Source organism: Salvelinus fontinalis, chromosome 10 (genome assembly GCF_029448725.1).
Source record: "Salvelinus fontinalis isolate EN_2023a chromosome 10, ASM2944872v1, whole genome shotgun sequence".
NCBI lineage: Eukaryota > Metazoa > Chordata > Actinopteri > Salmoniformes > Salmonidae > Salvelinus > Salvelinus fontinalis.
This window is the reverse complement of record NC_074674.1, coordinates 17,396,069-17,421,877: the sequence shown is the minus strand read 5'-3', so window position 1 is coordinate 17,421,877 and position 25,809 is coordinate 17,396,069. Positions and strand designations below refer to the sequence as shown.

The window sequence follows — 25,809 nt, the reverse complement described above, 5'->3', positions numbered from 1 at the left end:
TGATTGGCGTAGATTTAATAGACTGTTTGGTACCACTAATGGATTGGAAAAACAACCAAGTATGGCCACAAATACCCATGCCACCTCCACTGACCCCACCACCTTCACCGAAGGCTACCTGCAATACAGTGGTTCGTCCCTTAAAAGTTGCAGTGTAATGCATGTACAGCTTGCGTGGTGCTGCATAATTCTTTGGCCCGTTATTTAAGTGCCAACCACTGGTACCATTAATGCTAGTTATTGCTAGGTTGACCACCAGAGGGGATCTTGTAGCCTTCAATAGTGGCTGTATTAGAGAATTTATAACCTTTCTTTGTAAGAACATAGTATATGGGACTGATTAAGACATTTTGCTTAACTTTTTAGGGATAGGGGGCAGCATTTTCACTTTGGATGAATAGCCTGCCCATAGTGAACTGCCTCTTACTCTGTCCCAGATGCTAATATATGCATAGTATTATTACTATTGGATAGAAAACACTCTGAAGTTTCTAAAACTGTTTGAATTATGTCTGTGAGTATAACAGAACTCATATGGCAGGCAAACTTTCAAACAGGAAGAGGAAATTCTGAGGCTGGTTGTTTTTCAACTCATCGCAAATTCAAATCCCAGGAGGATATGGATTTGTTTGTACTTCCTACGCCTTCCACTAGATGTCAACAGTCGGTAGAACGTTGAATGAAGTTTATACTGTGTTGTGGGGCCGGATGAGAGGGGAATGAGTCAGTGGTCTGGCAGATTGCCAGTTCCTGGTCACGCGCATTCCACATGATATCGCCTTGCGTTCCATAACTTATACAGACACGAAGGAATGCTCCGGTTGGAACGTTATTGGATATATATGATAACAACATCCTGAAGATTGATTCTCTACCTGTTATATAACTTTTTGAAGTTTTCGTCCGACGTTATGTGTGACTTGCACGAGCGTTTGGATATATGTACTAAGCACGCTAGCAAAAGTAGCTACTTGGACATAAATAATTGACATTATCGAACAAAACAGCAATTGATTGTCGAACTATGATTCCTGGGAGTGCATTCTGATGAAGATTATAAAGGGTAAGGGAATATTTATGATGTAATTTCGTTTTATCTGAGCGGCGTCTCAGATTATTGCATGTTGTGCTTTTTCCGTAAAGTGTTTTTGAAATCTGACACAGCGGTTGCATTAAGAACAAGTGTATCTTTAATTCTATGTAAAACATGTATCTTTCATCAAAGTGTATGATGAGTATTTCTGTTATTAGATGTGGCTCTCTGCAATTTCTCCGGATATTTGGAGGCATTTCTGAACATGGCGCCAATGTAAACTAAGATTTTTGGATATAAATATGCACATTATCGAACAAAAAATACATGTATTGTGCAACATGATATCCTATGAGTGTCATCCGATGAAGATCATCAAAGTTTAGTGCTTAATTTTATCTCTGTTTTTGTGACTCCTATCTTTGGCTGGGAAAATGGCTGTGTGTTTTTTGAACTTGGTGGTGATCTAACATAATCATATGTTGTGTTTTCGCTGTAAAGCATTTTTAAAATCGGACACGATGGGTAGATTAATGCAGCTGGTGGCCACACCGGATGTGTGGACTCGAGTCACATGACTTGGACTCGAGTCAGACTCAAGTCACAAATATTATGACTTGCAACTCGACTTTGACTTTAACACCAATGACTTGGACTTGAGCCTTATGACCTGACTTGATACCCTCCCCAAGCCCAAATATTAAAAAATGAAGCTATTTTTAAAAAGTGTGAAGCGCATCAACTCCTCATTTAACGGATTACAGTTTGAATCGGACAGCAGCCAATCAAATTGTGCCAGCTGAGAAAAAGTTGCGCGTGGCAGTGCAGAGGAACGTCAGCGGGTGAATTCAGATGGAGCCCTTGGAAAGATGATACCCAAATTATTATTTTCGGATATAAAGATGAAGCTGTATCAACAAAAAACGGATTGCAAAACATGCGGGAAGAAAATGTCCAACTTTGGTCGACATTTGAAGCTGCACAAAGAACGGTAAGTCGTGGCTAATATAGCCGACATCTATACATTTTATTATTTTACTAGTGTATCATGTAGGCTAACGTAACGTTAAATCAATGAGCCTCCACACAGTCAGTCAGTGCGGGAACGTTATCATTGCACACAAGATTGAGCTACAACTGGCTAGGCAGTTGGTAGTCTAAATCCTGCCTGATGTTACTGCTGTTCCTAAAACCATTGACATACGTTAGCCTACTGTAACCACACAGAGAGAGTGTGTGTGTGTTAAGGTTGGGCGATTGTGTACAAGCCTACATCGCCAAATTGCGATCCTCGATAGTCAATCACTATTGGGGGGGTGGGGGGGTTATTTATCATAGCTGCCCATGTATTTCCATGGAAATATGTTTATTTGGAAAGTAATAAATATATAGATATTTTTAAAAGCATTCATGATTTGCGTAAATGTAATATGCTAACTATTACGCTTGTTAAAAATATGAAATTGTATTTCATTTGGTGAAGAGCACATTATGACTTGTTTAGGACTTGAGACGTGACTTGATACTTGACGGTCTTGACTTGACTTGACTTGGGACTTGTAAAACAATGACTTGGTCACACCTCTGCCAGATACTGACTGTTACTTTTGATTTCGACCCCCCCCCTTTGTTCAGGGACACATTATTATATTTCTGTTAGTCACATGTCTGCGGAACTTGTTCAGTTTATGTCTGTCTCAGTTGTTAAATCTTGTTATGTTATTTACACATGTTAAGTTTGTTGAGTATACATAGACGTACAGAGGCCTATTATCAGCAACCATCACTCCTGTGTTCCAATGGCATGTTGTGTTAGCTAATCCAAGTTTATCATTTTAAAAGGCTAATTGATCATTAGAAAACCCTTTTGCAATTATGTTAGCACAGTTATTCTGACTAAATAAACAATATAACTGGTCTTCTTTAGACTTGTTGAATATCTGGAGAATCAGCTTTTGTGGCTGAAATAAAGGCTCAAAATGGCCAGAAACAAAGAACTTTCTTCTGAAACTCGTCAGTCTATTCTTCTTCTGAGAAATGAAGGCTATTCCATGCGAGAAATTGCCAAGAAACTGAAAATCTCATACAGCGCTGTGTACTACCCCGTTCACAGAACAGCGCAAACTGTCTCTAACCAGAATAGAAAGAGGAGTTGGAGGCCCCGGTGCTCAACTGAGCAAGAGGACAAGTAGAAACAGACACCTCACAAATCCTCAACTGGCAGCTTCAATAAATAGCAAAATACCAGTCTCAACGTCAACAGTGAAGAGGCGAATCTGGGATGCTGGCCTTCTAGGCAGAGTTGCAAAGAAAAAGCAAATATTAAGATGGGCAAAATTTCACAGACACTGGACAGAAGCACTCTGTCTAGAAGGCCAGCATCCCAGACTCGCCTCTTCACTGTTGACGTTGAGACTGGTGTTTTGTGTGCACTATTTAATGAAGCTGCCAGTTGAGGACTAGCCTGTCTTCAAAGAGGCATCTTCATGAACAAATGGAAGGAAATCAACTCTGTTGTTCTGTTCAGGACTACACGAGAAGTCACCGGATACTGGACAACTACAGAGAAGAACAACAGTAGAAGATTTGTTGAAACCATTTTGGGACAATCAGAGCATTACAAGCGTGCCGGGAAAAGGCCCAACCCTCTTTCCAAGGTCCTGTCCACGAGAGAGATCCGGCATTTCACGTAAATACATTCATGATTTCTTACTGAAAGAGGGTGGCGGTTCGTGTGCAAGGTATATGATTTCTGTAAGTGAGAGTAGTTTCTAAATTTACCACAGTTAAGTGTCTCTGACTGTCACGCCCTGACCATAGATTGCTTTGTATGTTTCTATGTTTTGTTTGGTCAGGGTGTGCTGTGGGTGGGCATTCTATGTTGTATGTCTAGGTTGTCTATTTCTGTGTTTGGCCTGGTGTGGTTCCCAATCAGAGGCAGCTGTCTATCGTTGTCTCTGATTGGGAGCTATACTTAGGTAGCCTATTTTCCATTGTGTGTTGTGGGTGGTTGTTTTCTGTTTAGTGTATGTTCACCTGGCAGAACTGTTCGTTTATCGTTTTTGTTGTTTTGTTAGTATTCATTAAAAGTAATTATGAGGACTTACCATGCTGCACCTTGGTCTTCTCCTTGATACGACAATCGTTACACTGACCCCCTCCCCATCTCTTTTGTAACTAGCAGCCATATTGTTGTCATTCTGCTAGGGACCTGTTTTAACGTAGTAAGTGTGTATGTTAATTCTGTGTTACTATTTAATTAGCTAGTAAATAAATAATTTAACCAATTTGTGTCGTACTGAATCATAAGTAAGGCTCAGGTTTTTGCAGATGCAGAAGGTTACAACTGTTCAGAATGATGATATGATACGAGGTTATGATTAATAAGTTGACTGTTTATAGATGTGATAGGTAAAGACCTTTTAGAGTTTAATTCGGGATATAGTAACTCTTTAAAGAACCGCTCTCGTGGTGCCCCAGATCCTAATGAGTTAATTGTTACATGATTCATTTAATTGGGTAACAATTAAACATAGTTAGGTAATTAGATAAATAACAGTCTTCAGATTGATGTTAAAGTCAACTCACGACAATTTAATCCATTTTGGTATAAGGCTGTAACGAAACAAAATGTGGAAAAAGTAAAGGGGTCTGAATACTTTACGAAGGCACTGTATGTGTGATCCGAATATCTTATATTTTACTTCCTGACCATTTTACTGAGTTGTACATAAATAAAATAAAATGATTTCCAGACAGATGTTCATCTGACAGAGCTACTGTATCTGAGTTTATGAAGGTCAATACTCTTATAGCAGCCAGCACTCTATCTCACTGAAGCATCTAGTGTGTGAGTGCAAACTACGCATGATCGTGGTCTGATCCCTGATAAAGTCCCTGATGTGATTGGGGCTTATCCAGTGTTAAATACTGTCTCCACCCAATTCACAGCAATACTGTCTCCACGTGATTCACAGCTCTCCATTCATACAGCGGAGAGATGGACTTTTTATTGCAATAGCCTCTGCAACTACTAGTTCAACCCTGCACAGGCATACTCAAGCATCCAGGCATACACACATACACACTCACTCTTCTCATTCCAGCAGACAAAGCAGAATTTCACAGAACTGCGCCAAATCACTGATTTCCCTACATCTCACAGAGCTCATATGCTGAGGAGAACCCAGGGCCCGAGGAAAAAAACACTTAGCTGTGATTCTAACCCCCCAGCCTTACACACACACACACTCACACTTGCACAGACACACGCACCTGGCAGGGTGTGAGGGAGGCTGAGGGTGACAGATTGGGAGGACGGAAGCATCACTGAAGGGTCTCGTCTCTTCACAAAATAAGAATGCCAACATCCCCTAGTCCCCATCCTCTGCCTCCCGAATCTCTCTCCCCCTCTCTCTTCCTCCTCTCTCTCCCTCTCCACATCCCAGACCACTCCAGATCCACTTTCAAGGCTTTTAGCAAGCATAACACCATGGCTGCAAACATCTATAACCATTATACAGACACGCATACCAAAAAATAACACCATGTGGCTCGGTGCACTGCAGTTAGCTCTGGTGGAAGCAGAATTAGACATATTCTCTCTCTCTCTGTTTCTCTGCAGTTAGTTCTGGTGGAAGCAGCAGAATGAGGCGTTTTGGTCTCATGTGCCATCCCCCTCAGAGTGGGGAAGAGAGAGGGAGGAAGGGAGGCAAGCAGGCGTGCAGGCAGGGAGGGAGAAACAGAGAGACTGGAATAGGTGAAGAGAAAAATAGGGATGTGAATTAATTGAGGGGCAAAAAGAGGGAAGGAGCGAAAATGGGCAGCACCAGAGCATGTCAGTGGGAGATGTTGTGTGCGCGTAAGTGTTGTCTCATGTCGTGTTTGTGTGAGAATGTATTAATACTTATGATTACTCGGATCCCACCTATTTCTCAATCGTTTTTTTTTCTTCACACATTCAGACACACAATGAAGTGGAAAATTACACCCAGATGGAAGAGAGATTGCAAGAGAGAGAGAGAAAGTGGGAAAGGAAGAGGGATATACACTAAGAGGACAAAACATCAAGAACACCTGCTCTTTCCATGACAGGTGAAGTCTATGTTCCCTTATTGATGTCACTTGTTAAATCCACTTGAATAAGTGTAGATGAAGGAGAGGAGACAAGTTAAATAATGATTTTTAAGCCTTGAGACATGGATTGTGTATGTGTGCATTCAGAGGATGAAATGGCAAGACAAAACATTGAACGGGGTAGTAGGTGCCAGGCGTAACGGTTTGTTTCAAGAACTGCAACGCTGCCTGGTTTTTCCACGCTCAATAGTTTCCCGTGTGTATCAAGAAAGGTCCACCACCCAAAGGACATCCAGCCAACTTGACACAACTGTGGGAAGCATTGGAGTCAACATGGCCCGGCATTCCTGTGGAACGCTTTCAACACCTTGTACAAATCATGCCTAGATTAATAGAGACTGTCTTGAGGGCAATATGGGGGCCAACTCAATACTAGGAAGGTGTTCCTAATGTTTGGTATACTCAGTGTACATAGGGAGAAAAATAGAGAGCCCTTGGAAGGAGGGATGGCGTTCTTTCCATCTTGAGCTAGTCTGTCAGTTCCCCAGAGAGCCCTGCTATCCCTCTTTCCACCCCCACCCGCTGGGCAAATACTAATCTAATCTGTTTTTGGATAGACACACGCTATCTCGTCATTCAACAACTCTCTCTCTCCCTCGGACTGCATTGACAGAAACAAACAAACAGACACTCCTGGCAGGGTGTGAGGGAGTCATGCTGAGGCTGACAGATTGAGAGGTCGGAAGCATCACTGCAGGGCTCAAGTCTCTTCACAGGAGAAGTGTGAAGGCTTTTGGACAAAAATGGAATAAGAATACCAATGTCCCCAAGTCCCCATCCTCTCCCTTCCTGCTCTCTTCCCTGCTCTCTCTTCCATCTCTCTCTCTCTCCCTCCCCACTCCACCCTCACTCTCTCCTCCCAGACCACTCCAGATCCACTTTCAGGGCTTTTACACCATGGCTGAAAACATCGTTATACATTATACAGACACGCACACCAGAAAATAACACCAATTGGATCAGTGCACTGCAGTTAGCTCTGGTGTAAGAAGAATTAGACGGTCTTGCTCCCAATCTCTCTCTGCAGTTAGTTCTGGTGTAAGAAGAATTAGACGGTCTTGCTCCCACTCTCTCTCTGCAGTTAGTTCTGGGGGAAGGAACAGAATGAGGCATTTTGATGATGGTTGAGCTGGATTATAATCTGTTTATCTGGGATCGATGGTGCAGCCTGGTCTAATGTGCCATCGCTCTCAGAGTGGGAGAGGAGTAAAGGAGCAGCCAGCAGAGGAAGAAAAACACTGATTTCCTCAGAGAGGGGATAATAGAGGGAAGAAGGCAGGGAGGTAGGGAGTTGAAACAGAGAGACTGGAATGGGTACAGAGACAAAAAGAGGGATGGGATTTGAGGGGGTGAGGGAGGGAGCAAGTGGTGTGGACATGAATGAGCGCACTTTTAGCCTTGTTGTAATTTATTAATATTAATCAACAGTATGATACCTTGTAAACTTAATACAGTAAAATTCAGTACATTTGTTTTACAGCACACTACAACATTTCTGTAATTTCTACAGTAAAACACCATTGTAAAATACCGTAAATGTGTAATAATTATGGTTCATTGTGGTAAAAATGTTGTGGGTAGGGAGTCCCTGGCTCATTAACATATTTTAAGGCATGCTTTGTAAGATTACGTTTTTTTTGTACCCATGAGTGAGAATGCTAATTGCTGCCAGTAATTTACTTTAATTCAGGAGATATTGCATTTTTGGAGTGCCAAAATTCCTTATGAACACTAGCAGCTGCATGGTAGAGTTGTGCCTTGTAAGTGGCTATATATTTTCACCCATTAGTGAGAGTCCTGTTCCAATTTAAGTGATATGTGGCATTAGTTATCTAACAAGTAAATGTAAATAGGGACCAGATCAGAGTGATAGTGGGTCTTAAACCTTCTATTGGGTAAGTATTTACCCATGTCCCTTCGATCTGTTTTGTCCTGTAATCACAGCCAGTTTGGAAGCCTTTGTTTGGGCCTCTGCAAGTGATAGAAAATATTCATTAGTGTGCTGTAATGTATAATTACATATTCACTGTTAGCAATTGCTGTAATTTTATTACAATACAATTTAACAGGAAAGCACTATATTGCTGTTTTGCTGCATATTTGCTAGTGATGAGGAAACTAAGCTTCCTGAAGCACTGAACATTTCCAGCCACTTCGAAAATACAACAAAAAACAACAAAAAATTATATTTAAAAAAAGGTTAATTACTCGAGGCTTTGATCAACAAGCTGTACACTAGTGGCACCTGCTGGTCAAAATAATTTAGAACATCCAAATGATTATAGATCTTCTACCGAAACCAATTGCATATCAATCGGGTGATGTTTTCGACAAAACAAAGCTTCGGACGTCATTGATCACATCCTTCTGATAAAGTGATACAAGCATCAGCACACTGCTTCGAAGTAAACAGCTCAGCGATTTTGACGGATGCCTCGGAGCTCCTGTATCAAACGTATTCATATTTAGAGCAGCGTTCTGTAAATGATGGGGTAGGGAAAGAATCATTGGCTCATTAAAATATTTCGAGGTCTGCCGTGTAAGTGGCTTTATTTGCTGCACCAGTTAATGACAGTGCTGGACCAATTTAACTCATAGGTAGTAGTAGTGCCCTATTAATTGAATGGATATAGGGGACAGATCAGAGTGCCAGCAAGTCTTAAACCCTTTACTGGTTTAAGACTCTGGTTTCTCTTTATTACGCACAACCCTGCGTGGTTGAGATTTTCTGGGGTTGTGTCCCTTTCTCTACTCACTCTACCCTCTCTGTTCTTTCCTTTTCTTTGGACGGACCAGGAGGCAGTAACAGTGTCTTGACCATGGCTCGACCTCAACATCCAAAACCAGCACCAGACCAGCTGCCAGAGGAGACAACGGACTGCAGGTCTTAAGGCGAGAAGACTGCTGCTGAGATGAGCCTTACTGGCCTGCAGCCCTGCCTTGCTTTTTTTCCACATCTGCTCTCCTCCAGCCACCACTGACCAGACCAGGACCAGCAGACCGCCACCACCCGGAGAAAACTAGACAGTATTACCGCCAGAGCCGCGGAGGAAGGACCAAAGACACCAACCTATGCCTGGAGCGAGCAGACCACAGAGGAGTGCCACCATTGACCAAGTGTGTCTGCCTGCTCTGAGGTTTGTCCTTCCTCCCCTGCAGGACAGGAAAAGACCCAAAAAACACCACCACCAACCACCTCAACAAGTTGACCGAGATGAACCCAGGAGCGATGCGCCGCTAATCCTCAACGAGGAGGCGGCCGAGGACAGAGCCGCAAATCGCCAGGGAGCAGCAGGAGAAGCAACAACAACCGCCAGACCAGAAGTAATGAACCGCCTGGAATTCAGCAGGGCATTCCTCCAGAGAGGTATGACCTTTGTGCTGTCTGACCTGAACTGCCTGACAAAACCCCCAGTGCCACAGGAATCATTTGGAGCCAGTTTAAGAACTCCCAGTTACTTCAATAGTTTTTGTCAAAATTCTGAAAGTGCAAACTCTGAGCATACCCCCATTCTGAAACAGAATCCAAGGTAGTTACAGTACAGTTTCAAAATTAATGCATCCAGGATTATGACACAAGTTTGGTTAAGCGCTATCGACACCCAGTAAGCCAGGGACCACCCTCAAGTTAGCAGCTAGGAGGGTCCTGGATGAAGACAACGTCTGGACTGGGTCCTGAAAATGGCTAGTCCTGTTAACCCTTTTATGTGTACAATCATATATTTGTGATCGTTGTTGAGTGGTCCTTGCAGCGTACTATCGCAAATATGTGATTGGAACAGTAGCAATAGAACGTATGATGCAACAAACATGTCTGAACAGCATCTAAATACTTAAAAAAAACATTATTCCTCAATTTCACCTTTTATTGTAAAAGATAAATGCAAACGTCATCATCTAACCATCACACAGAACATATCCACAGCCTAAACAACAGGGTACGACAAAAAAACTAAATATAAGTTAGGTCACTAACAGCTAGACTTGTTTACAATGGACCACATCTCTGGTGAGGGAGAAATGTAATATTGTTCAGAACAGAGATACGTGTCATCTAAGCTAACAGCAGCTAAAAATAAAACCCCTAGAAAGGTCTGAGCTGGCAAACAGTTACATTCTAAGTCAGTCCTGACAGAACATTTTTACTCTTGACAAACACTGATAACCATCGAGTATAGCGATAACGTCCAGTTTCAAAAGGAAACATCTCACTGGTGAGGAGATACGAGAAACATTTTGTAATTCTGATGATGAACCTGTGTATGAAAGTAGGTCGGATCAATCAGATAGTGACGAGGAATATCTGTCCTCCAACCTTCTGGACTGTGACCGTGAGATGCCTGAGGACAATGGTACACACTCCAAGCTTGCATTCAATGAGTATCCCTCACCTTCCCAAGTTGCTGGTGCTGCTGCCAGTCATTTAGGCTGTGAGGGAGAAGAGGTTGAAATTGAGGAGGATGGTCCCCACTGCTGGAGATCCTGTCACTTCACACAATCAGAGATAGACTTCGATGACACCCTGTCTGGCGTACAAAGCACCCTGCATACCCCCTTAGAGGCAGAGTGCTTTAAACTGTTCCTTGATGAGGAATTAGTGGAGTGTGTGGTGCAGGAAACCAACAGGTATGCCCAATATCATATTACAAAATAATGGCTTTAGCCTACCAAATATGGATATTTGTTTGCAGGTATTCTCATGAACTGAAAGAGAAGACTGCCCCTGACATAAAAGGGAAATTCTCAAAGTGGGTGAACACTACGATCAGTGAAATGTATACCTTCCTGATCACGGTGCTGCTGACGGGGCTAGTGAAAAAGGGCTCTGCCGGACCACTGACCCCATGCTGCAGACTTTTCCCCCCAATCCTCCTCTCCCAGGACCGCTTCCTTGTCTTGCTAAGGGCACTCCACTTTGTGAACAATGCCACTGCCAACATCACTGACCCCCATCACAAATCAGGAATGTCCTGGGCACCTTGACCAGGGCATTTCAAATAGTGTTTGTGCCTCACTAGAACTTCTGCATTGATGAGTCTCTCCTGGCTTGGAAAGGGAGGCTTGCATTCCGCCAATACATCCCATCAAACCACCACAGATTTGAGGTCAAGTTCTTTGTTTTATGTGACTGTCTGACCGCGAAGGTACAGGACTTGATCGTCTACACCGGCACCACCACAGATAAAAGGAATGTTGAGGGTCTTGGCATGTCTGGATAAGTGCTGATCATCATGCTGCAGCTTTACCTCAGAAACAGGCACACTGTATGTGTGGACAACTGGTACAGTACCTCAACCCTTTTCCAGTACTCTTTGAGGGAGAACACAGTGGCCTGTGGCACAGTGAGATCCAACAGGACGGGGATGCCAATATTCAAAAAGAAAATAAGCAAGGGGGAGGTGGAGTTCCAAACTAACATTGAGATAATGGCAGTGAAATGGCACAACAAACGTGATGTCCATGTTCAGTCAACTTTGGACACAGGTAAACTGGACAATGTCACCAGAGCCAGACTGTGTCTTGGAGTACAACAAGAAGATGGGACCAGTTGAAAGTCGACATGCAGAACGGTCTTTTTGAGTGTGCCAGAAAGTCCATTAAACTTCTTCAGGATCGGTGTCTCCGACATCAGGGACGATTGAGCTAACGTAGGCTAATGCAATTAGCATGATTTTGTAAGTAATAAGGACATAAACATATCTGATATTGGCAAATAGCTTAGATTCTTGTTAATCTAACTGCAGTTTTGAACATGAATAGTTATTCATAAAAAATTTGGAACATTTGGGCAGATATGCAATGGTTCATTTGATCAGTCTAAAACTTTACACACACTGTTGCCATCTAGTTGCCAAAATTGCCAAAATTGCAGCTGGGCTGAAATAATTCATTATGGCCCTTCTCTTGCATTTCAAAGATAATGCTGCAAAAAAATACAAAATAACATTTTTTTTTCTTTCTTTGTATCATCTTTTACATTCTCCTACATTGCTTTCACATTTGCACAAACTTCAAAGTGTTTGCTTTCAAATGCTACCAATAATATGCATATCCTTGCTTCAGGGCCTGATTTACAGGCACTTAGATTTGGATATGTCATTTTAGGAAAATTGAAAAAAGTGGCAGATCCTTATTAAATGGTACAAGAAGCTATTTTTCCACCTAGTAGACATAGCTCTCCTCAATTGAAACATTTTCCACCAGCAGGTCACAGGACAGGTCATCTCAGATAAACCTGATGCGGCAGCTCATTGAGGACCACCACACTCCTCGTCGGCCTGCCTCTGACAAGCCTCTACGCCTCACTGGACACCACTTCCTAAGTGATGTCCCTCAGACCACCCTGCAAGGGAAACACACAAGGAGGCATTGTAAGGTGTCTAACATCTACCCCACGACAGAAACAAAGACAGATGCACAAGTACATCAATCAAATGTATTTACAAAGTTCTTTTTACATCAACAGATGTCAAAGTGCTATACAGAAACCCAGCCTAAAACCCTAAACAGCAAGGAATGCAGAAGCACGGTTGCGAGGAAAAACTCCATAGAAAAGCAGGAACCTAGAGAGGAACCAGGCTCTGAGGGGTGGCCAATCCTCTTCTGGCTGTGCCAGGTGGCGACAGTCCATGGCCATTTAGGCCAGATTGATGTTCAAACGTTCATAGATGACCAGCAGGGTCAATTAGAGGTCGAAACATCAGGTGGAGAGAGAGAGAGGGTGTCCGGGACAAGGTAGCACGTCCGGTGAACAGGTCAGGGTGGACTGGGGACAGCTATGAGTCATCAGGCCAGGTTCTAAGGCTCAGATCCTCCAGGGGGGGAGGGAGAGAGAATGAATTAGAGGAAGCATACTTAAATTAAAAAAAGACACCCGACAACACAGGAGAATTACACCAGATATAACAGACTGACCCTAGCTCCCCGGCACATAGAATATTGCAGCATAGATCCTGGAGGCTGAGACAGGGCCAACCAGACAGGCTATACCCCAGGACAGGGCCAAGCAGGCAGGATTTAACCCCACCAACTTTGCCAAAGCACAGCCCCCACATTTACATACGTATTCAGACCCTTTGCTATGAGACTCGAAATGTAGCTCAGGTGCATCCTGTTTTCATCCTTGATGTTTCTACAACTTGATTGGAGTCCACCTGTGGTAAAATCAATTGATTGGACTTGATTTGAAGAGGCACACACCTGTCTATATCAGGTCCCACAGCTGACAGTGCATGTCAGAGAAAAAAACAAGCCATGAGGTCAAAGGAATTGTACCTCGAGCTCCGAGACAGGATTGTGTCGAGGCACAGATCTGGGGAAGGGTACCAAAACATTTCTAAAGCATTGAAGGTCCCCAAGAACACAGTGACCTCCATCAACATCAAATGGAAGAAGTTTGGAACCACCAAGACTCTTCCTAGAGCTGGCCACCAAGCCAAACTAAGCAATCGGGGGACAAGGGCCTTGGTCAGGGAGGTGACCCCGATGGTCACTCTGACAGAAGTCTAGAGTTCCTCTGTGGAGATGGGAGAACATTCCGGAAGGACAACCATCTCTGCTGCACTCTACCAATCAGGCCCTTATGTTAGAGTGGGCAGAAAGAAGCAACTCCTCAGTAAAATGCACATGACAGCCCGCTTGGAGTTTGCCGAAAGGTGCCTAAAAGACTCTCAGACCATGAGAAAGAAGATTCTCTGGTCTGATGAAACCAAGATCGAACTCTTTGGCCTGAATGCCAAGAGTCACGTCTGGAGGAAACCTTGCACCTTCCCTACGGCGAAGCATGGTGGTGGCGATATCATGCTATGGTCATTTTTTTCAGGGGCAGGGACTGGGACACTGTTCAGGATCGAGGGAACGAAGAACAGAGCAAAGTACAGAGAGATACTTGATAAAAACCTGCTCCAGAGCACTCAGGACCTCAGACTGGGGCAAAGGTTCACCTTCCAACAGAACAACGACCCTAAGCACACAGCCAAGACAACGCAGGAGTGGCTTCTAGACAAGTCTCTGAATGTCCTTGAGTGGCCCAGCCAGACTCCGGACTTGAACTCGATCGAACATCTCTGAGGAGACTTGAAAATAGCTGTGCAGCGACGCTCCCCATCCAGCTTAAGAGGATCTGCAGAGAAGAATGGGAAAAACTCCCCAAATACAGTTGTGCCAAGCTTGTAGCATCATACCTAAGAAGACTCGACGCTGTAGTCGCTGCCAAAGGTACTTCAACAAAGTTACTGAGTAAAGGGTCTGAATACTTACACAACTGTTTAGAAGTTTGGGGTCACTTAGACATTTCCTTGTTTTTGAAAGAAAAGCACATTTTTTGTCCATGAAAGTAACATGAAATACAGTGTTGACATTGTTAATGTTGTAAATGACTATTGTAGCTGGAAAATGCAGATGTTTTATGGAATAGCTACATAGGTGTACAGAGGCCCATTATCAGCAAACATCACTCCTGTGTTCCAATGACATGTTGTGTTAGCTAATCCAAGTTTATTTCGTTTTAATTAGAAAAACCTTTTGCAATTATGTTAGCACAGCTGAAAACTGTTGTTCTAATTAAAGAAGCAATAAACCTGGCCTTCTTTAGACTAGTTGAGTATCCGGAGCATCAGCATTTGTGGGTTCGATTACAAGCTCAACATGGCTAGAAACAAAGACCTTTCTTCTGAAACTCATCAGGCTATTCCATGCGAGAAATTGAAGATCTCGTACAACTCTGTGTACTACTCCCTTCACAGAACAGCGCAAACTGTCTCTAACCATAATAGAAAGAGAAGTGGGAGGCCCCTGTGCACAACTGAGCAAGAGGACTAGACAGACACCTCACAAGTCCTCAACTGGCAGCTTCATTAAATAGTACCCGCAAAACACCAGTCTCAACGTCAGCAGTGAAGAGGGGACTCCGGGATGCTGACCTTCCAGGCAGAATTGCAAATAAAAAGCCCTATCTCAGACTGGCCAATAAAAAGAAAAGATTAATATAGGCAAAATAACACTGACACTGGACAGAGGAATTCTGCCTAGAAAGCATCTGAATACTTTCAGAATGGTCAGTTTCTGAAATAAAACAGAACAAAAAGAGTAGGCAATCAAAAATTGTTCCTTTATGCTGATATGAAAGAAAAATAGAAAAAATAAAGTGAAATGTATGATGTGTTTGATGCATAGTGGGTGAGGGGGGGGGATTGGAGAAATGTTCTTAAAAATAAAAGACAGATGTAACGTATGTTTGTTTACCTGATATGAAGTACTTTGTTTGGCTCCTGGGCTTCCTTTCTGAAAGAAAACAGAAAGATTCAAGTATGTAATCTAGAAGGGCATAATGCAGACACAGGGCAGATGGTAGAGAGTACCAGACGATAGGCAGTCTCGAGGTCAGGCCAGGCAGGGGTCAGCAACCAGATCCGAGACCAAAAACAGTACAAGGGGATAGGCAGGCTGGTAGTCAGAACAGGCAGGCGGGTTCGGAGTCAGGACAGGCAAGGGTCGAAACTAGGAGGACTAGAAGCAAACAGAGACTGGGAAAAATAGGAGCAAGAAAACCGCTGGTTGACTTGGCATACAAGACGAACTGGCACAGAGAGACGGGAAACACAGGGATATACACACTGGGGATAATAAGTGACACCTGGAGGGGGTGGAGGCAATCCCAAGGACAGATGAACCAGATCAGGGTGTGACAGTAGTCAACTTTTGTTATGCCTTGATTTATAATATCGTCTCGCAAGGAATATACTGCATATTTTATAATACTTGAAGTTTCTACAAATCTAACCACGCTTTGGAAGGAGAGCGATAACTTGTACACCCAAGTAACATTAAGCCTGTAGATGGCACCAAAGCACAAACCTCGATAATCCTATCTAGCTCCATAGTTTACATGTCACGTTCCTGACCTGTTTTCTCTTGTTTTTGTATGTGTTTAGTTGGTCAGGGCGTGAGTTGGGGTGGGCATTCTATGTTTTGTGTTTCTATGTTTAGGTTCGTTGTCATTTAGCCTGATATGGTTCTCAATCAGGGACAGGTGTTTTACGTTTCCTCTGATTGAGAACCATATTAAGGTAGGTTGTTCACACTGTTTGTTTGTGGGTGGTTGTCTTCCGTGTTTGTGTCTGTGCACCACACGGGACTGTTTCGTTTGTTCGTTCGTTTATTTGTTTTTGTAGTTTGTTGAAGTATTTTCGTGTTTCGTCTTTACTTTAATAAATATCATTATGTCATATCACAACGCTGCGCTTTGGTCCAATCCTTACTCCTCCTCTTCGGACGAAGAGGAGAAGGACAACCGTTACATTACAATAACCCATTATATCTACATCCTTGCTTCATTCATGCCATGGTGTCTGCAAACAACATAGCTGATTACACGCACACACCATTCAATCTGATCACCCGCACAAACTACCTCACTTTGTTGCTTACATGACTTGATCCACCGGCCTGACCAGGCTAAAACCTATCCAAGCCATAAAACTCACCGCATCTGATGGTTGCGAAATATCTTCCTCGCTTGGTGATGAGGCAGGCATCTGTAAACTACATGTCCAGTGGTAATAATATATTTACATGATGATGAAATGTATCCACCGCTATAGCCTAGTTTTTCCAGCATTGAATAAAGGAAATGTAAATGAACAAAAAGTATTTAGAATGCCTGCATTTCCCAGCCTTAGCTGTCACACCTACTCCCGCTCTCCCTCTTTAGCACTCGAGGGTGCCTGACTTCCCTTCATTACGCACACCTGTCCCTATCATTACGCAACTCAGTGCTCACTGGACTCCATTACCTTGTTGATTACCCCCTCTATATCTGTGTGCTGCTCCGTTAGTTCCCTTCGTCAGCATTGATGTCGTTATTTTTCCCCTGTCCAGATGCTGTTTCTGTTCCGTTTCATGTCCATTGTTTATTAAATGTTCACTCCCTGTACCTGCTTCTCGTCTCCAGCGTCGATCCTCACACTTAGCCATGGTCGGCATATGTAATATATGCTCATACCGCGTTCTCAACTATTGTGTCAAATACACCTGATTTTGCACCTCAGTTTTCCAGCCCTATCTCTCTTTCAGATAATAATAAATGTAATAGATGATAATAATTATACAATTATCAATAATACTATAGATACTCGCTGCTACTATTATAGAAAGAAAGGATATTTTTCTAAATCCCCATATGAAGCAGACATTGCGGTCTTGATTCAATGAGTGGTGCAGAGAATAATGGCAAAATGCAACAATCAAATTCCAGAACTGCAGCACCGTGTGCAAAAAGAACTCACGCTGTAATTGCCATTATTAATATTTAGAACTTACATGTCAAAAGGTTGAGACCGGACCACACCGGAGTGGGCGTAGTCCAACACCTCCCCAGCACCATCACACTGGGAAACAACAGAGGCTTCGTCCACTACTACGGCATGCCCACACTGTGCAGGAACAACGACCAACGGGGCCATCTGGCCACAGCCTGCACAGCCATCATCTGGAAGATCTCTAAAGACAGCCATCTCACCTCTGACTTTACCTCCAAACGCCACTGAAACCTGCGCAGGAAAAGGGGTCACTTCTTCAGTACCTTCTCCAGTTCATACACCAGCCAACCCTAACCCGAATCCCAAACCCCAAACCCACCAACGCCCCATCACCTCCACCAGACCACAAAAACAAAGAGCCAGACCTTTCCACAGGCACCGCCAACCCACCACCCAAGATATCCCAGAAACAGCTGCCACCCCTGTCACCACCCAAGACATCCCAGAAACAGCCCCCTCCCCTGCTGGCCACTCCACCTTTGTCCCCCACAACAAATCCCTTCCTTGCCACCTCTACCCCCTGCAAACCCTGGTCAAAGGGGAGCTGGTTTCGAGAGAGACCGTGTAACTGGAAGAACCCTTCGCCTCACAACTTCAGTTCTTAGATGACGATGATCCAAACTGTCCAAAAATTACCAAATGGAAAAGACAAGACAAACAACAGAACCAGAAGACCACCCCAGAACCCAAACCCCTACGCCAGCTAACATGACCCGTAAAACCCCTATCCCCTCCGAGAAACACAGTTGCCAGCCAGCCTCAGTCCAGCCCCCCCGGACCCACCTTCACCCCTACCAACACCCCTCAGTCTCCCACCAAGTCAGTACAGGGGTGCATCAGGCAGTTGGTGGGGAGGCCTGTCAAGACCTGTGAACAGCCAAGAACCACCCAACAACACAAACGACATTGTGCTTCCTGGTGTGTCTGCTCGCTCCTCGGGTTGTCCTTCCTCCCCTCTGCAGATCCAACACTGATCCCAGTTCCAGAACCAGACCCAGTCACAGCACCGGAACACCAGAAGGGGTGCGGAGTAGGGACCAAAGATGAGACCTTCACCCGGAACGAGCAAGCCACAGGGAAGTACCACCATTGACCTCTAGGTCTAGGGCTCCCTTGTGTGTCTACTTGCTCCTCCTTCCCTTCACAGATCCCGATCCAGTACCAGTTCCTGATTCCTGTTTTTCTCAGGTCCCCAGGCCCGGCATCAGAACCAGCACCAAACCCTTGTTCCCAGCCGTGGTTCCAGTACAATTTCAACCCGGCCCTAACACCAACCCAGGTTTTCCCGGGCCCATCCCTAACAGCAGCACCAACCCTGGACACTGCACCGACCAACTACAACTTCTACCACCATCCAGCAACTGCCAGCCCAGACCCCACTGCTTCCCATCCCCCAATACAAAGACACTAACACACCATCAACCACTCCACCAGACCAACCATAACTGACTGACTAACACATTGATGGACTGATTATTGTTACTTGTTTTTGTATTGATCATATTTTTTTTCTGCCGTGTTTGTTTATCTTTGATTTGATTGCTTATTGTTCGAATGGTGGTGAATTTTATCCAAATTTATTAGACATTTATCTTAATTAACTTTTGCTGGTTGATTGTTTTGCCAAATCCTTTTGGTTTGGTTTGCCCTGTAATCGTGGCTAGTTTGGAAGCATTTGTTTAGGCCTCTAGAAGTACAAGTAGTTAGAAACACGACATATTCATGAATCTACTGTAATATACAAACACCCATGTAATTACAGTGAAACAACCAATATTGCAATTACAGAAGCATTTACTTAAAGTATAATAGTCAAATTTTACAGTATTGGACTGTATAATTGCTATGGTACTACTGTAATTTACAGTGAAAATTACAGTAGCATACTTGGCACTAGCTACATTTACTCTCACGGGTGCCCAAAAAATAACCTCCTGAAAGCCAAGCCCCTACTAAGCCACGCCTCCAGTCTTCCTATCTGATCCGGAGGATCATAGCTCAATCACCCAGCATCAACAACAAGTGACAGTCCGGTGTGCTCCAGCAACACTACATCCCTGGTTTCCATGTAACCTTATGAGTGTCTATGTCCTGTTTTTCCTCTCTTTTTCTCTCAGATTTCCAGGTCTCTGCCCTTTCCAAGGCTTTGACAAGGCAGTTGCTGTTAGCCAATCAGAGGACAGGGACGAGTGAGCAGGGTTTCATCATGCTATTGTGCCTGTGTGTTTGTGTGCGGGTGCATGCGTGTGATAGCTTTACAGCTGTAATCTGGATAAAGTAGGGCCTGTTTATTAAAGCCCTAAGGCCTAGACATGGCACAGCTAGAGTAACTGGGACAAACTCCTCTAATCTCTGTGTGTGTGTGTGTGTGAACACTGAACACTGACAGATTAGCTCAAAATGGAAAGAACACCATCCCTCCATCCAATAGCTCTGTCTCTCTTTTTCTCTCTCTCAATCTATTTGTCTCTCTCTGTCTCTCTTTCTATGTATCTCTCTCCCGCTCTCTTACAATCTCTAATCTTCTCCACGATAGTGAAGGTGACTGAAAAGCTGTGGTGTAAAGTACTTAAGAAAATACTTGAAAGTACTACTTAAGTAGTGTTTTTTGGTATCTGTTCTTTACTGTTTATTTATTTGATCACTTACTTTATTTGATCACTTACTTCACTACATTCCTAAAGAAAAGTATGTCCTTTTTACTCCATTAATTTTTCCTGACACTAAAAAGTACTCGTTACATTTTGAATGGTTAGCAGGACAGAAAAATTGTCCAGTTCACACACTTATCAAGAGAACGTCCGTGGTCATCCAAAATGGTCTAATTCACACACTTATCAGGAGAACATCCGTGGTCATCCCTACTGCCTCTGATCTGGCGGACTCACTAAACACATGTTTTATTTGTTAAATGATGTCTGAGTGTTGGAGCATACCCCTGGCTATCGGTAAATTAAAAAAGAAAAGAAAATTATGCGATCTGGTTTGCTTTATACAAGGAATTTCAAAATATGTATACTTTACTTTTGATTAGTAAGTATAATTTAGCAATTACATTTACTTTTGATATTTAAGTACATATTAACCAAATACTTTTAGACTTTTACTCAAGTAGTATTTTACTGGGTGACTTTCACTTTTACTTGAGTCATTTTCTATTAAACCATCTTTACTTTTACTCAAGTATGATAATTGGGTACTTTATCCACCACTGCTGAAAAGAAGATAATTCCATCTGAGTGTGAATTCCCACTTCATCCTGTGTGTCTGAATGTGTGAAAAAAAATACTATTGAGAAATAGCTGTGATCTGAGATGATAAATATTAATACGTTCTCACACACACACACACACACACACACTCCCCACTGACATGCTCACTGGTGGTGCCCATTTTTTATCTCCTTATTCCCTCACTGTAAAATTGTTCCTGTAAAATGTACAATAACTTACTGGCAAACTGTAAAAAAAGTCCTGTATTTTCTACAGTAAATGACTGGCAACACAGTAGCCAGTAGGTTACTGTAGATTTACAGGGAAATACTGGCAGCACAGAAGCCAGTAAATTACTGATTTGCATTTACAGGACTTTTACCGAAAAATAAATGTACAGCATATTACTGTAACACCTGACAACAGCAACACGCTGTATTTCTAGAATTTACAGTGCATCACTGGAAGAACAGTGGTTAGCAAACTATTGCAGCTGTACAGTCCACACAGCTAGCACAAACAATGGGTAGTATGTCTATTACATGTATGTAGGTATTTCAATAGTTTTAATTCCTATTTTGTAATTCACTGGCCTGAAGTACAAGTAATCAGTTGAGTTTTAATACTTCCATTTCATATTTTCTAAAAATACTTGGCTTGTACTTCAGGCTGGTGAATTACAAAATAGGAATTACAATTATTGAAATACCTGTGTGTGTGTGTGCGTGTGTAGACAGAGGGAAAGAGAGAGAGAGAGTTGTTGAATGGAGAGATGATGTCTCGGGCAGTTGTTGTTGCCATCCTGTACCTGTCCTGCAGGTGTGATGTTCAGATGTACCGATCCTTGTTACACGTTGTCTGCCACTGTGAGGACGATCAGCTGTCCGTCCTGTCTCCCTGTAGCACTGTCTTAGGCGTCTCACAGTATGGACATTGCAATTTATTGCCCTGGTCTCATCTGCAGTCCTCGTGCCTCCTTGCAGCATGCCTAAGGCACATTCACGCAGATGAGCAGGGACCCTGGGCATCTTTCTTTTTGTGTTTTTCAGAGTCAGTAGAAAGGCCTCTTTAGTGTCCTAAGTTTTCACAACTGTGACCTTAATTGCCTACTCTCTGTAAGCTGTTAGTATCTGTCACGATCGTCATAATAAGTGGACCAAGGCGCAGTGGGATACAAATACATCTTTCATTTAAAAGATGAAACACGAAACATCAGAATGCACTCCCAGGAATCACAGTTCCACAATAAATGTTTGATTTTGTTCCATAAAGTCCATCATTTATGTCCAAACACCTCCTTTTTGTAATGCAAATTATTTATTTAAAAATCATACAATGTGATTTTCTGGATTTTTGTTTTAGATTCCGTCTCTCACAGTTGAAGTGTACCTATGATAAAAATTACAGACCTCTACATGCTTTGTCAGTAGGAAAACCTGCAAAATCGTCCGTGTATCAAATACTTGTTCTCCCCACTGTATATGTATAATTCACACAAAAAAAAATCTAAATTTGACACTTGGGTCTTGACTTGATGTCCATTTACAATATGAAAATTAATGGTGGAGTGCCCCTGCCATCTTTGGAATTTTTGCTGTATGACACTTGGCATTTGCCATATGACATTTGCCATAAGCTTTAAATGATCTGTCGTCCAAATGTGATATTTGTGATATTTCCCATCGTGTATATGTTTCGTACACTGCCAATATGATCCCATTAATTTTTGTCCATTTCAGGGGGGTTTTCCCTTACTGAAATGAAGGAACCAAACAGCTAACACAAAACCCTACAGCACAGAGGATCTTTGATCTTGTTTGGTGTGTGTGTATATGTGTGTGTGGGAGGGCCATTACTGTTTCAAAATGGATACTGTTTCCTGTTGGAATTCTCCCCACTACAGGCAATTACATTTCCCTATCTTTATATATTTATTTATATTTCTTATATTACTTTATTTCTCGCATGAACGGCGGCACAGCAACACAATTAGAGAGATGGTCCAATTCTTGAGGTAAACAGAACACTTAAAAGCCTCCTTCCATCTCTCAGCTTCTCCTGCTCTGCTTTATTGAGGTGGTTTTATCTAACTCCACTGCAGCGGCGCAACACATACTCCTCTTTCTCGCTCCTCAGCCGTTATGCTTATTTTCGTTATTCCTCTTTTTCTCTCTCTCCCTCATGCTTTTTTCTTTCTTTCTACATGCCTCCAGAAAACTTGTTTGATACCCATTTAATACCTTTGAGTCAGTGGGATTAATGTCTGCAATGTGATGTAGACATTCCTGTCTAGTAGGGTTAATGATATTCATACACTATAAGGAATTATAGACCCCCTATAAGAGATATAGGTGATGCTACAATGCTGTAGAGTATATTATGCGACATACTGAACAAAAATATAAACGCAAATGTAAAAATGTCAATGATTTTACTGAGTTACAGTTCATATTACAAAATCAGTAAATTGAAATGAATTAATTAGTCCTTAATCTATGGATTTGCATCTGTTGATCACAGATATCTTTATAAAAATGGGCCTCACAATCTCATCACGGTATTTTTGTGCATTCAAATTGCCATCGATAAAATGCAATTGTGTTTGTTGTCCAAAGCTTATGCCTGCTCTTACCATAACCCCACACCCACCATGTTGCACTCTGGTCACAACGTTGACATCAGCAAACCGTTAGCCCACACAACGCCATACTGTACACATGGTTTACGGTTGAGAGGCCGGTTGGATGTCCTGCCAAACTCTCTAAAACGACATTGGAAACGACTTGTGGTAGAGAAATTAACATAATCTGAGGTTTTTAGTTTTTCAACTCTTTGCTTATCCAAGATACAGTGGAAATGGGGTCATGTTGCACTTCCTAAGGCTTCCACTAGATGTCAACAGTCTTTAGAACCTTGCTTGATGCTTCTCCTGTGAAGTGGGGCCGAATGAAAGGGGATTGAGTAAGGTCTGCCATGAGCTGAACATGCGCTGACCATGCGCGTTCACGTGAGAGCGAGCTCTGTTCCATCGCATTTCTGAAGACAAAGGAATTCTCCGGTTGGAACATTATTAAAGATTTACGTTAAAAACATCCTAAAGATTGATTCTATACTTAGTTTGTCAAAGTTTCTACGGACTGTAATATGACTTTTCATCTGAACTTTTGTCTGGACCTGCCCGTGCGTTGTGAGTTTAGATTGTGTACTGAACGGCCGAACAACAAGGAGGAATTTGGACATAAATGATGGACATTATCGAACAAAACAAGCATTTATTGTGGAACTGCGATTCCTGGGAGTGCATTCTGATGAAGATCATCAAAGGTAAGTGAATATTTATAATACTGTTTATGAATAATGTTGACTACCCAACATGGCAGATATTTCTCTGGCTGTTTTGGGCTCTGAGCGCCGTTCTCAGATTATGCTTCTTCTGTAAAGTTTAATCCAAATGCACAATGTGCGGGCACTAAGTCCAGACAAAATGTCAAAATAGTTCCATTACAGTTCGTAGAAACATGTCAAACGATGTATAGAATCAATCTTTAGGATGTGTTTATCATATATCTCCAATAATATTCCAACTGGACAATTCCTTTGTCTTTAGAAATGAAAGGGAACGGAGCTCGTGCTCACGGCCGCACGCGTGACTAAACTAAAGGCTTTCAACCAGACCACTGGTTCAAACAGCTCTTATTTGGTACCCTTTTCACAGTAGAAGCCTGAAACAACGTTCTAAAGACTGTTGACATCTAGTGGAAACCTTAGGAAGTGCAATCTGACCCCATAGACACAGTATATTGGATAGGCAAAGACTTGAAAAACTACCAACCTCAGATTTCCCACTTCCTGGATGGATTTTCCTCAGGTTTTCGCCTGCCATATCAGTTATGTTATACTCACAGTTTTGGAAACTTTAGAGTGTTTTCTATCCAAATCTACCAATTATATGCATATCCTAGCTTCTGGGCCTGAGTAGCAGGCAGTTTAATTTGGGCACGCTTTTCATCCAAAAATCCAAATGATGCCCCCTATCCTAGTGAAGTTAAAAGCTTAAATTCTTGTTAACTTCTTGCAGGGGCAGTATTGAGTAGCTTGGATGAAAGGTGCACAAAGGTGCCCAGAGTAAATGGCCTGCTCCTCAGTCATAGTTGCTAATATATGCATATTATTAGTAGTATTGGATACACTCTGAAGTTTCTAAAACTGTTTGAATTATTTCTGTGAGTATAACAGAACTCATATGGCAGGCAAAAACCTGAGAAAAAATCCAAACAGGAAGTGGAAATTCTGAGGCTGGTCGATTTTCAACCAAGATCCTAGTTAATTCACAGCGAGATATGGATGAGTTTGCACTTCCTACGGCTTCCACTAGATGTCAACAGTCTGTAGAACCTTGTCTGCCTCTACTGTGAAAGGGGCCGAATGAGAGGGGAATTAGTCAGGTCTGCCATGACCTGACCATTCTTTGACCATGCGCGTTCACATGAGGGAGCTCTGTTCAACGCTCATCTGAAGTCAATGTAATTCTCCGGTTGGAACGTATTCAAGATTTATGTTAAAAACATTCTAAAGATTGATTCAATACATCGTTTGACATGTTTCTACTGACTGTTACGGAACTTTTGGACATTTCGTCAGCTTATAGTGAACGCGATTCCTGACATTGGATTTGTTTACCAAACACGCTACAAAAATAGCTATTTGGACATAAATTATGGACATTACCGAACAAAACAAACATTTCTTGTGGAAGTGGGAGTCCTGGGAGTGCATTCCGACGAAGATCAGCAAAGGAAAGTGAAGATTTATAATGCTTTTTATGAGTTTTGTTGACTGCACATTTTGGCGGGTAACTGTATGGCTTGCTTTTGTGGCTGAACGCTGTTTTCAGATTATTGATTATTGTGTTTTGCCATAAAGCTTTTTGAAATATGACACAGCGGTTGCAGTAAGAACAAGTGTATCTTTAATTCTATGTAAAACATGTATCTTTCATCAAAGTTTATGATGAGTATTTCTGTTATTTTAAGTGGCTCTCTGTAATTAGTCTGGATATTTTGGAGGCATTTCTGAACATGGCGCCAATGTAAACCGAGATTTGTGGATA

General features: G+C 42.5%; 1 long non-coding RNA gene across 1 annotated transcript; it reads left to right on the top strand.

The window, feature by feature from the left end:
- The first annotated feature begins 5,727 nt into the window (after positions 1 to 5,727).
- On the top strand, positions 5,728 to 15,372 carry LOC129863724 (uncharacterized). Its single transcript, XR_008761013.1, has 3 exons — positions 5,728 to 5,894; positions 5,998 to 6,127; positions 8,966 to 15,372. It is a non-coding gene; the product is annotated as an uncharacterized LOC129863724 (long non-coding RNA).
- Positions 15,373 to 25,809: the final 10,437 nt, after the last annotated feature.